This window comes from Varanus komodoensis, unplaced genomic scaffold, assembly GCF_004798865.1.
Source record: "Varanus komodoensis strain SLA01 unplaced genomic scaffold, ASM479886v1 scaffold212, whole genome shotgun sequence".
Taxonomy (NCBI): domain Eukaryota; kingdom Metazoa; phylum Chordata; class Lepidosauria; order Squamata; family Varanidae; genus Varanus; species Varanus komodoensis.
Window position 1 is genome coordinate 58,803 of NW_025335594.1, and position 10,536 is coordinate 69,338.

A 10,536-nucleotide genomic window follows, 5' to 3' on the forward strand; every position below is an offset into this window, starting at 1 on the left:
CGTAGCGCCGCCCCCCGCGTCACGGCCCCGCCCCGGCCGCGCGCCCCGCCCCCGCCGTCCACACGTGCAGCGGCGCCGCGCACTCCCGGGAGGGTCGGGCGGGGGGCGCGGCGGGACGCGGGCGGGGGCCCGGCCGCCCCTCCCGGGGGAGAGCCCCGCCGCCCGGGTCAGGGGTCCCCCCAGCCCGGGAGTGCGCCTGCCACCCGCCCCGTCCGGCTCCCTGCACCCGCATCCCATCATCCACCGTGCGACGCCGGGAAGGGACCTTGCGGGCCTTCGCACGCCCGGCTCGGCCGACCTCTTCCTGCGGCCCGCTTCCCTTCGCTTCTCCCGCTGCTCTTTCCCGGGGACACGCGTGCGCCGATTCACACGTGCGGCAGCAGCACCGGCCGGGCGCTGCAGCTGGGCCCCCCCGCCTGCATGCGGGCCGCCTGCTTCCCCTGCGGCCGACCTTGCCGCGGGGCCTGCATGCGCCCCCTGCGTGGGGAAAGGCTCAGCTGGCATGGCAGGGGCCTGGCATGGGGCGAGGACCAAAATCTTCCTCAGAGGAGGTATTGGGGCCACCCTGCAACCGGGAGCATCCTGCGCACACGGCCTGATTCTGCCGTGGGGGGCACAGCCAGCGAGGCCCTGCCCCTGCTGCCGGCGGGCAAGCAGGCTCGGGGGGCGGCTAGCCAGTGGGCAGAACCGGCCGCCGGGAGAGGGAGGGAAGCCTGGTTTGTCCTCCTGGCAGATGGGCCGTCTGCCTCCCTCCCGGAGGCCGGTTCTCCCGTGGTTCGCTCTTCTTCGGGCCGGGCCTCGGTCCTGCCACTTGCGGCTCCAGGGGGCTGGGCCCGGAATGCCCATCAGCCCCTGCCGGCTCAGCACAGGCCCCCCTGGGCACCCTGAGAATCCCCCTTCGCAGCAGGCGCTGTCAGGAACAGAGGAGGAGCAAGCGCCTCGTGTGTGTGCCATCCTCTGGATCTCTTCCGTTCCGCCTCTGCCCCTTTCCCAGCTCTCCGGTGGACTTTCCCGCTGCGGCAACCAGAGCCGAGCGTGGGTGATCCCAGCACTTCGGTTCGCTGTTCCAGCCCTCGCCGGGCCCCACATGCGGCACACTGATTTCGCAGCAGCGGGGCCCTGGCCGGCCCCTCGGGCCACCACCGCCCAGGATCTGGGGGGTGGGGGACTTGAGATCCTCTAGAAGGACCTCTAAGGCTGCCACAAAGAGGGAGGCCAAGAACAAGATTTGCTTATTTATCTGGCCAGGGCGACTTCTTTTATATTTTATATTTTTGTTTATTTTATATTGCTAATTTTAATTTTATATTGTTATTTTTGTATTTTTTTTTGTATTTTATTGTATTTTATTGTGTTTGTAAGCCGCCCCAAGGCTTCGGCAAGGGGCGGCATAGAAATGTTCTAATAATAATAATAATAATAATAATATAATAATCTCTTCATGCTGATGCCAGAGTGCAGGACATGGAACAGTTACATGTATTTTATATTGTTGTTTATGTATTTTAATTTATTTATTTATTTGTAAGCCACCCCGAGGCTTCGGCGAATGGGGCGGCCTAGACATTTTCTAACTAACTAACTAACCAATTCAAGGTGCGGCAACCCAGATTCAGGCCGGACATCGGAAAAAGCTTCCTCACGGTCAGAGCAACACAACCGTGGGACCAGCTGCCGGGAGAGGTGGGGGCTCTCCCTCACTGGAGGCATTGAAAAGAAACGGGGCAGCCCTCTGAGTGGGATAGTGCCACTGGGTGTCCTGCAGCAGCAGCGGGGTGGACTGGATGGCCTTCAGGGCCCCTTCCGGCTCTGCTAGGATTCTGTGGGTCTATGATCCCTCTGCCAGCCTCTGCCAGCTCAGGGCCCTTCAGCCCAGACGTGAAGGTTGCATTTCTGTTGCTAGTTGCGAGGTCGCGCCCGACCCATTGCGACCCCATGGACCACATTCCTCTGGGCCTTCCCGTCCTCCGCCATCCCCCGGAGTCCACCCAGTCCCACCCACCGCCCCAGGGACCTCGTCCAGCCACCTCCTCCTCTGCTGCCCCCTTCTCCTCGTGCCATCAATTACTCCCGGCATCAGGCTCTTCTCCAGGGAGTCCGTCCTCATTAGGTGGCCAAAGTATTTGAGTTTCATCTTCAGGATCTGGCCTTCCAAAGAGCAGTCGGGGTTGATCTCCTCCAGGACTGACCGGTTCGAGCGCCTTGCTGTCCAAGGGACTCGCAGAGTCTCCTCCAGCACCACAATTCAGAGGTCTCAATCCTTTGGCGCTCAGCCTTCCTTACGGTCCAGCTTTCACTGCCATGCATTGCAACCGGGAAAACCCATAACCTTGAAGGTTGCATGTTCTTGCCCAAATGTGCAGCAGAGAGGGTCAGAACGGTCCCCTGGGCCATCTAGTCTGACCCCAGGATGCAGCCGGGTCCGCTCACGACATGCCCACCATGTGCATGCCCAGCCTATCCTTGAACACCCACATCGATGAGGCCTCAACCACCTCTCGGGAAAGCCCACTCCACACGCTCGGGGTCCTGACTGTCATGAAGTGCTTCCTGGCACCCAAATTGGACCTGGGTTCCCTGAGCTTTGCTCCGTGGGAGCGCGTCCTGCCTTCCTCTGCAGGGGAGAACGGGTCTCTCCCCACCTCCGTGTGACACCCCCTCACATACCTGCATGTTGCCAACAGCCCCCCTCTGAGCCACCTCTTCTCCAGGCTGAAGAGACCCCGTTCCCTCAGCCTCGCCTCATACCCCACCCCCTGCAAACCGGCCACCAGCCTTGTGGCCCTGCACTGCACTGACTCTAACCTGGCTATATCCTTTCTGCAATGAGGGGCCCAAAACTGAGCACAATACTCCAGTTGCAGGCGCACCGGAGTCGCGTAGAGTGGCAGTAATACCTCTCTTGATCTAGAAGCCACACCTCTGGCTATGCAACCAGTTTTGCCAGTTTGGGTCCGTTTTCCCAGTTAGGAGGGATCCGAACCAACCCCCCCTTAATCATGAGGTGCCATCAGCAAACTCGGCCACTTCACGGCTCCTTCCGAATTCACGGGCCAAGCCGAGCACTGGTTTCCCGTAAGAGCCCAGTTCCGTGCTCTCTGCTCGTGCCTGATCCGCCAAAGGCCCTCCGATGCCACGGCTGCTGAGCCTGCTCAGGAGTTTTAGCCAAGCGTTTCACCTTGAGCGCCGGCAGGAGGGAAGGCACTGAGCCCAAGGGGGCCGCACCGGCCACCTGTCCCGCTGGCCAGGCCCCCTCCCCTCCCAGCCCACGGGACGCTCTGCAGGAAGGAGCCCTCCGGAGGAGTCCTAGCGCCCGGGCCCCCCAGAGCTGGCCCCCGTGAGCAAGCTCAGGCCCCACGGCACTCGGGGATGGTGGGTGTAGGTGCAGGTGGCCCCCACCGTCCTGCTGGTGCCCATGTGTCCGTGCAAACCGGGTGTGCTCGGAGGACTGCTCTGTACCCGCTGCCTCTCGGCCGAGCCGGTGCCGGCCCCAAACCGACCCCCGAACGCTCCTGAGCGGGGCAGGATCCGGGACGCGGGCTCGGCCAGGCGGTGGGGTGGCCCGCGCCGGGGGCCTCTTGGACGTGCCTGTGGGCTCCGGCGGCCGTGAGCGGAGTCGCTCGGCACCGCTGCGTTTTCTGCCTCGCGCTTGCAAGATCTCGAGCACCGTGTCAGTCGTTTAAAAATAGAAAGGTTGGGAAAGAGCGTGGTTGCCCTGACATGCTGGGAATGCGGAGCCGCTGGGAAGGCACGGCGTTGGGGGGGGGGAGTCTTGTGGGCCCCCGGTGGAAGCCGTGCACCTGGCCGCCTCAAGGGGCCCCCGGGGACTCGAGGGGCCGGCTGCAGCGGCCCTTTCCGCCTCTGCATCTCGCCCTGGAGGACCTCGGCCCGCCGGCAGCTGCAGTGCCTCCTTCTCCCCGGCCTCCGGCGTGCCCGCAGGAAGGGCCCTGTGCAGCCGTGCCCGTGGCACATGGGCTCAGCAGCCCCGGCAGCGCTGGCCCCCGAGGGCGGCTGCCGGGTCTCGGAGGAGGGAAGAGGGCTGGCACATTTCTGGCACATTGATTCCAATTAATTGAGAGCCAGTGTGGTGCAGTGGTGAAGAGCCTGGGACTGGGACTCAGGCGATCCGGGTTCAAGTCCCCGCTCAGCCATGGAGCCACCTGGGTGACTCTGGGCCAGTCACAGACTCTCAGCCCAACCTACCTCACAGGGCTGTTGTTTTGGGAATAAGATGGAGGAGGAGATGTAAACTGAGAGTCTGTAGGAAAAAGGCAGGATATAAATTGAAATAAATGAAACAAAGACTTCCTAGAGCAGGAATGGAGTGGGCCATACATGGGAGAAGAGATGCACATCCAAAGTTCATTTTATTTATTTAGTTACTCATTTAAAACTTTTTTAGACCGTCCCTTGCCGTGGTCTCGAGACGGCTTAACAGTAAGACAAAACAGAATAAAACACAGCATCCCTAGTCAAATTCTTAGCCAATCAGCAATAAAACCCATATTAAAACAGTCAACCCTTAAACCCTGGGGGAATAACAAGGTTTTAGCCTGGCACCGAGAAGAACGAAGCGGCGGCCCAGGCCAGGCGAAACCTCTCTGGGGAGCGTGTCCCACAATCGGCGCCACTGCAGAGAAGGCCCTTCTGCCAGTAGCCGCCTCTGATCTTCAAGAAGGGCTCCCAGGGAAGGGCCTCTGCCCCACACCTTAGGGGGCGGGCAGGCACACATGGAAGGAGATGCTCCTTCAGGTAACCGGGCCTGAGCTTCAGTGGCTCCATTCCCGGTCATAATGGGGACTTCCGGAAAGGGCCTTGTGAGAAATGAAATGTTACTAAGTGTTAAGACAAGACCAAAGAAAGAGCGAATTACAGGGTTAATTGAAGTCTCTTAAGGCCGAAAGGAGAGTCGAATCGTGTAAATAGTTGCGCTAAGCGAAGTACTGCTTTTTACATCAAAGTCCTGAAAAATGCCAGAAGGGGTAAAATTGGGGGACCGTGGTAAAACTGTCACCTTCAGTGGAGGAGAGCAGGAGGTTGAATACCTTTTCATAACCGGCCGTAATGAGCCTGGAGGAAGGCCTGTTCGCCCTGTCTCATCCTCCCACAAGATTCAGGAAATAAGTTGGCGTCAAATAAGAATCTGCAAGGCCACTTTGGCCTGTTGAACTTTTAGAAGGGACTGCGCACGCTTCATAGGCGCATGAATAGTAACTGCCACCCCTCCCATAGGTAATGGGCTCATTAGCATGAACATGGGTTGTATGTGCAAGCGGGGATCTTATCCAGGGGTCGTGTGATGTAGGTGGACGGAGAAGATTGTACCTTCTGAGTAGCCCAGCCAATGGGGGAAAAGAGGAAGGGTCTGTGAGCCGGGAAAAGGGGATAAAAAGACCATGTTTTGAGTGTAAACGGCGCGCTACCTTGCAAGAGTGAATTATTATTTATTACAACAATAGGTTAAATCATCATAAATAACATTTTAAAATATATACATTAAAATAAAATACAAATATACAATATAAAATAAGCCGCCCTGCTTAAACTCTGCTTGGTACTTTGTCTCTGTATCGTCACTACTGGGATGAATCTTACTCCTGACAAGTGGATTTAAATACTCCTTGCAGCCTGTAGGCCAACGTCCGAAAAGCAGAGCGCGTGTTCAGGGGCCCGGGAGAGCACGGCCCTCTGCACCGCACGGCTGCTGGGCGCACACGCCGTCTCTGCCCGGGGACCCTCGGCGTCCGTAGCCCCCGGCTCCCCAAGGCGCTCCTTCCACTTCCGCAAGCAGGCAGCCAGGCGCACTCGGCTGTGCCCGGACCAGAGTGCTGGGACTCACTGGGTGCCGGCCCAGCAAGCCGCCTCCTGCCCCGCCACACGCCCCTCCAGGGGGTCTGCCCTGCTCGGCTTCTCCGCCGTCCTCACAGCATTTTATTGATTTGCTGATTTATTGATTTGCTTGCTTATTTACTTATTTATTTATTTGGAATTCTTGTATGCCGCCCCATTCGCATAAGCCTCAGGGCGGCTTCCAATACAAATAAATATCAGTACAAATACATAACAACTGGAAACATCCTGGCATAATAATTTAAAACCAATAAATAAATCAGCAATTAATTAAAATAACATTTAAATAAAAAGGTCTTTGCCTGGCGCCAAAAAATAAATAATGATGGCGCCAGGCGGACCTCTGTGGGGAGCACATTCCATAGACGGGGCGCCACCCCAGAGAAGGCCCCGCTCTGGGTACTCACCCTCCTAATATCCTTCATGGAGGGTTCCCGGAGAAGGGCCTCTCCCGCAGATCTCAAGGGGCGGGCGGGCATATATGGACGTAAGTGCTCCTTCAGGTAACCAGGACCCAAGCCGTTAAGGGCTTTGTAGGTGATAACCAACACCTTGAATTGGGCCCGGGCTTCAATGGGAAGCCAGTGAAGCTGACGGAGGACTGGAGTCATGTGAGCACAACACCCAGTCCCCGTCAGCAGCCTGGCAGCTCTGTTTTGCACCCATTGAAGTATCTGGGCCTTCTTCAAGGGCAGCCCCACGTAGAGCACGTTGCAGAAGTCTAGGTGGGAAGTCACCAGCGCGTGTGTCACCGTCGCCAGGCAGTCATTCTCCAGGTAGGGACGCAGCTGATGGATCAGCCGAAGCTGAAGGAAAGCGCTCCTCGCCACCGCCGTCACCTGAGCTTCCAACGACAGCTCTGGGTCGAGGAGCACTCCCAAGTTGCGGACCCTGTCCCTAAGCTTTATCAAAAGCTTTCGTATGCCATCCTATTATACAAGATCTCAGGACAGCTTACAAGGATTAAAAGAACAGTTGGAACAACAATTTCTAATAAACTGAAACGGAACAAAACAATAAATCACAAAGCAAGCAGAGCGACTGAAGGCTAAAAGCTGTTACATTTTTAAATATCATTTAAATAAAAAGGTTTTGGCCTGGTGCCGGAAAGAGTAGAAACTTGGCGCCAGGCGTACCTCTCTGGGGAGCACATTCCAGAGTCTGGGCACCACCACAGAGAAGGCCCTGCTCCTGTTTGATGCCCTTTCTACCTCTCTTGGAGAGGGTTCCCAGAGCAGATCGTAACGGGTGTGAGGGCGTATAAGGAAGGAGGCGCTCCTTCAGGTATCCTGGTCCCAAGCCGTCTCGGGCTTTATAGGTCGAAACCAGCGTCTAGGGCTGGGGGTGGTTTCTCCAGCAAGAACAGGCGGGACCCCTCCCTCTTATCCTGCAATGTGTTTGGGGGTGGATGGGTCTGGAATGGGCAGGTGGGACCCCCTGGCTTGGCGAAGGCGCTGCTCCTGATGGGGAAGAACATCCCTTCCACTCGGCCTTGCCGTGCCCACCCAGATGAAAGTCCAGGAAAACCTTGCGTGTGTGGGGGGATCTTCTGCCACCTGGAGCTGTGCAGGGGCTCCGGCCGTTCCCTCCAGCCCGAATCCAACGTGCCAGCAAGTCCACTGCCCCTTTGCCGGTGTGCTCTTCCGCAGCCGTCAACTCCGAAGAAACCGGCTCTGAAGCTCTTTACATTCACAACATTAATTTGTTCCCAGTACATTTTGACCTGTTCTAAGATGCTCTTGAGAAGGCCAGATACTGAAGATGTAGCTCAAATATTTGGCCACCTAATGAGAAGGATTGAAACTCAACATTAAGAAAACTAAGATCGTGGCATCCAGTCCTCGCACTTCCTGGCAAATAGATGGGGAAGAAATGGAGGTAGTGACAGATTTTATTTTCCTGGGCACCAAGATCACCGCAGATAGGGACTGCAGCCAAGAAATTAAAAGACGCTTGCTCCTGGAGAGGAAAGCTATGGCAAATCTAGACAGCATACTAAAAAGCAGAGACATCACCCTGCCAACGAAGGTGCGTATAGTCAAGGCTATGGTTTTCCCAGTTGCAATGTAAGGCTGTGAAAGCTGGACCATAAGGAAGGCTGAGCGCCAAAGGATTGAGGCCTTTGGATTGTGGTGCTGGAGGAGACTCTGCGAGTCCCTTTGACCACAAGGAGATCAAACCGGTCAGTCCTGGAGGAGATCAACCCTGCCTGCTCTCTAGAAGGCCAGATCCTGAAGATGAAGCTCAGATACTGTGGCCACCTAATGAGAAGGACGGACTCCCTGGAGAAGAGAACGATTGGGGGCAAAAGGGGAAGGGGGTGGCAGAGGAGGAGGCGGCTGGAGGGGGTGGCCTCAGGGGATGGTGGAGGACAGGAAGGCCTGGAGTGTGGTCCATGGGGTCATGGTGGGTCGGACGCGCCTTCACAACGAGCAAAGTCCTTTTTGTCCTCACGCCTGGAATCTGCCTCCATGTGGAACAGGCAACAGATCTTGCAAGGACCCAGAGGCCACTCAATGTAAAATGCTGCCTCTCCACTGTGGGGGGGGGGGGGTGTCCACAGACATGCACGGCAGCCCCCTGCTGGATGGACCCGGACCCTCGTGGGGCGGCTCTGGGACCGTTGCCCCACCCGCCCGCCCGGCCCAAGGGTCGGCCGCCCGCCCGCCCGCCAAGCGTGGCGCTGTGGCCGTCCTCTTCCTCCGTGCTTTTGTTTTGGGCACAGGGTCATCGGACCGACTGCCTGGCCCACCCTTTCGGGGAGACAGTCCTGCTTGTGGGGGAGAGGAGCAGGGCAGGCTGGGGGGGTGGGCGGGGGGCCTGGCCAGCTCCCCGCAGCGGAGCTAGTGGGCATCCTCCGCCCAGCCGGGAAGGACCCCCGAAATCGGCCCTAGCCTGTGTCGCGCCCGCTGCGCTTTACAGATATCGCTGATGAATCGGGTCCACAAGAGGCTCTCCAGTCACGCATGAAGGAAGATTATTACGTGTTCACTTTATTTCTAGGCTGCCTGTCGGGGTCCCTTCAGTCGTCTCTCTGCTCCTGCAGTGTCACCGGAGCATAGGGGGAGCCTCCAGGGACGGGGGCTTACCTGCAGAAAGTGGGGGGGTGCACCGCCTTCTTTCCTTCCCACCCCAAGAGAAGGGGCACCTTCGGCTGGCTTTTAGCACTCCTCTGGTCTGCGGCCGACAGCATGAACGACCACCGGCCTGCCATTCCAGGGATATCTCAGCCCCCCGTAAAGCCCCCCCATGGGGCAGAACCCCACATCTTCACTCTGTGCTGGGAGAAGGAATGTTTCCCCAACCGCCCTGCATCTCCCACCCTCCAGTTTCATGGGATGACCCCGCCGGGGTCTCATATTTAATTATGTACGTATGTATTTATTTAATTTAAAGTTTTTATATGCCGTCCCAATCCTGAAAGTCTCTGGACGGCTTACAAAAACAAAAACACCAAAAAACAAAGCTATCATATACAACAACCAAGACACACCACACTGCATGTGTTAATGATGATGAGAACGGGGATAAAACCAATCAGCTGTTAAAATATTGGGAAAATTAAAAGGTCTTTGCCTGATGTCGAAAAGCATAAAGCAGTGGTGCCCAGCGAGCCTTCCTGGGGAGCGAGTTCCACAGTCGGGGCCACCGCTGAGAAGGCCCTTCTCGGGGTAGCTACCCTCCTGATTTGCCGGAGGAGGGCCTCTGCCTCGGATCTCACGGGACGGCAGGGCACATGGGGGGAAGGCGCTCCTTCGGGTACCCAGGACCCAAGCCACTTAGGGCTGTATAGGGCATCACCAGCACCTTAAATTGGCCCGGACTTCGATCGGCAGCCGGTGTAAACGGCACAGGACCGGCACGATGCGGGAGCTTCTGCCGGTCCCCATGAATGACCTGGCAGCTCTGTCCTGGACCACGTGAAGCGTCTGGGCCGACTTCGAGGGCGGCCCCACGTCGGGTGGGTTGCGGCAGTCCGGACGGGAGCTCCAAGCGGGGGTTACGCTGGAGACTCGTTCCCGTGTCATGGCCCCTGCTCACCCTGTCTCAGCCGCACAGCCCTAGGGGGGCGTGTGGGGTGTCCCCATGCCTGGGCCCCCCGCCTCACCTCCCACCCCACCCAGAAGGAGCCGGGCTGGAGCAGAATGGCACCTTGGCAAAATCCAGCCTGCACCAGGCAATCCGGACGCTGCGGGGCACTTGGCCAAAGCCACGTTAGGTTACCCAGCCCAACAGTGAAATCAGATTTGTCCAGCAGGATTGAGGAACCCATGCTGGATTCCAGTTATTACTGCTGCCTCTCCCAGGTGTTTTCAGACTGTTCGTTTTATATTTTTTTTCTGGAGGTTTTCCGCGAATTGATGTCAGAGTGACTGGTTTCCACCCCCAGGTTCATCCTTCTTTCCTTCCTCTAAAAGGGCTTCAACTCAGAGCAGGGCCTTCTCTGCCGTGGTGCCCGGACTGGAATGCGCTCCCCGGAGAGGTCCGCCTGGCACCGAGCTTATGCTCTTTTCAGTGGCAGGCCAAAACCTTTCTCCTGAGAGGTCATCAGGAGGTTTGGGCTGCGGAGTCACCAGTACACTGGTGATACCCAGCTCTACCTCTCGTTTTCAACCGATCCAGGTGAGGCAGTGGCTGTGCTGAACCGGTGCCTGGCCGAGGTAATGGGCTGGATGAGGGCCAATA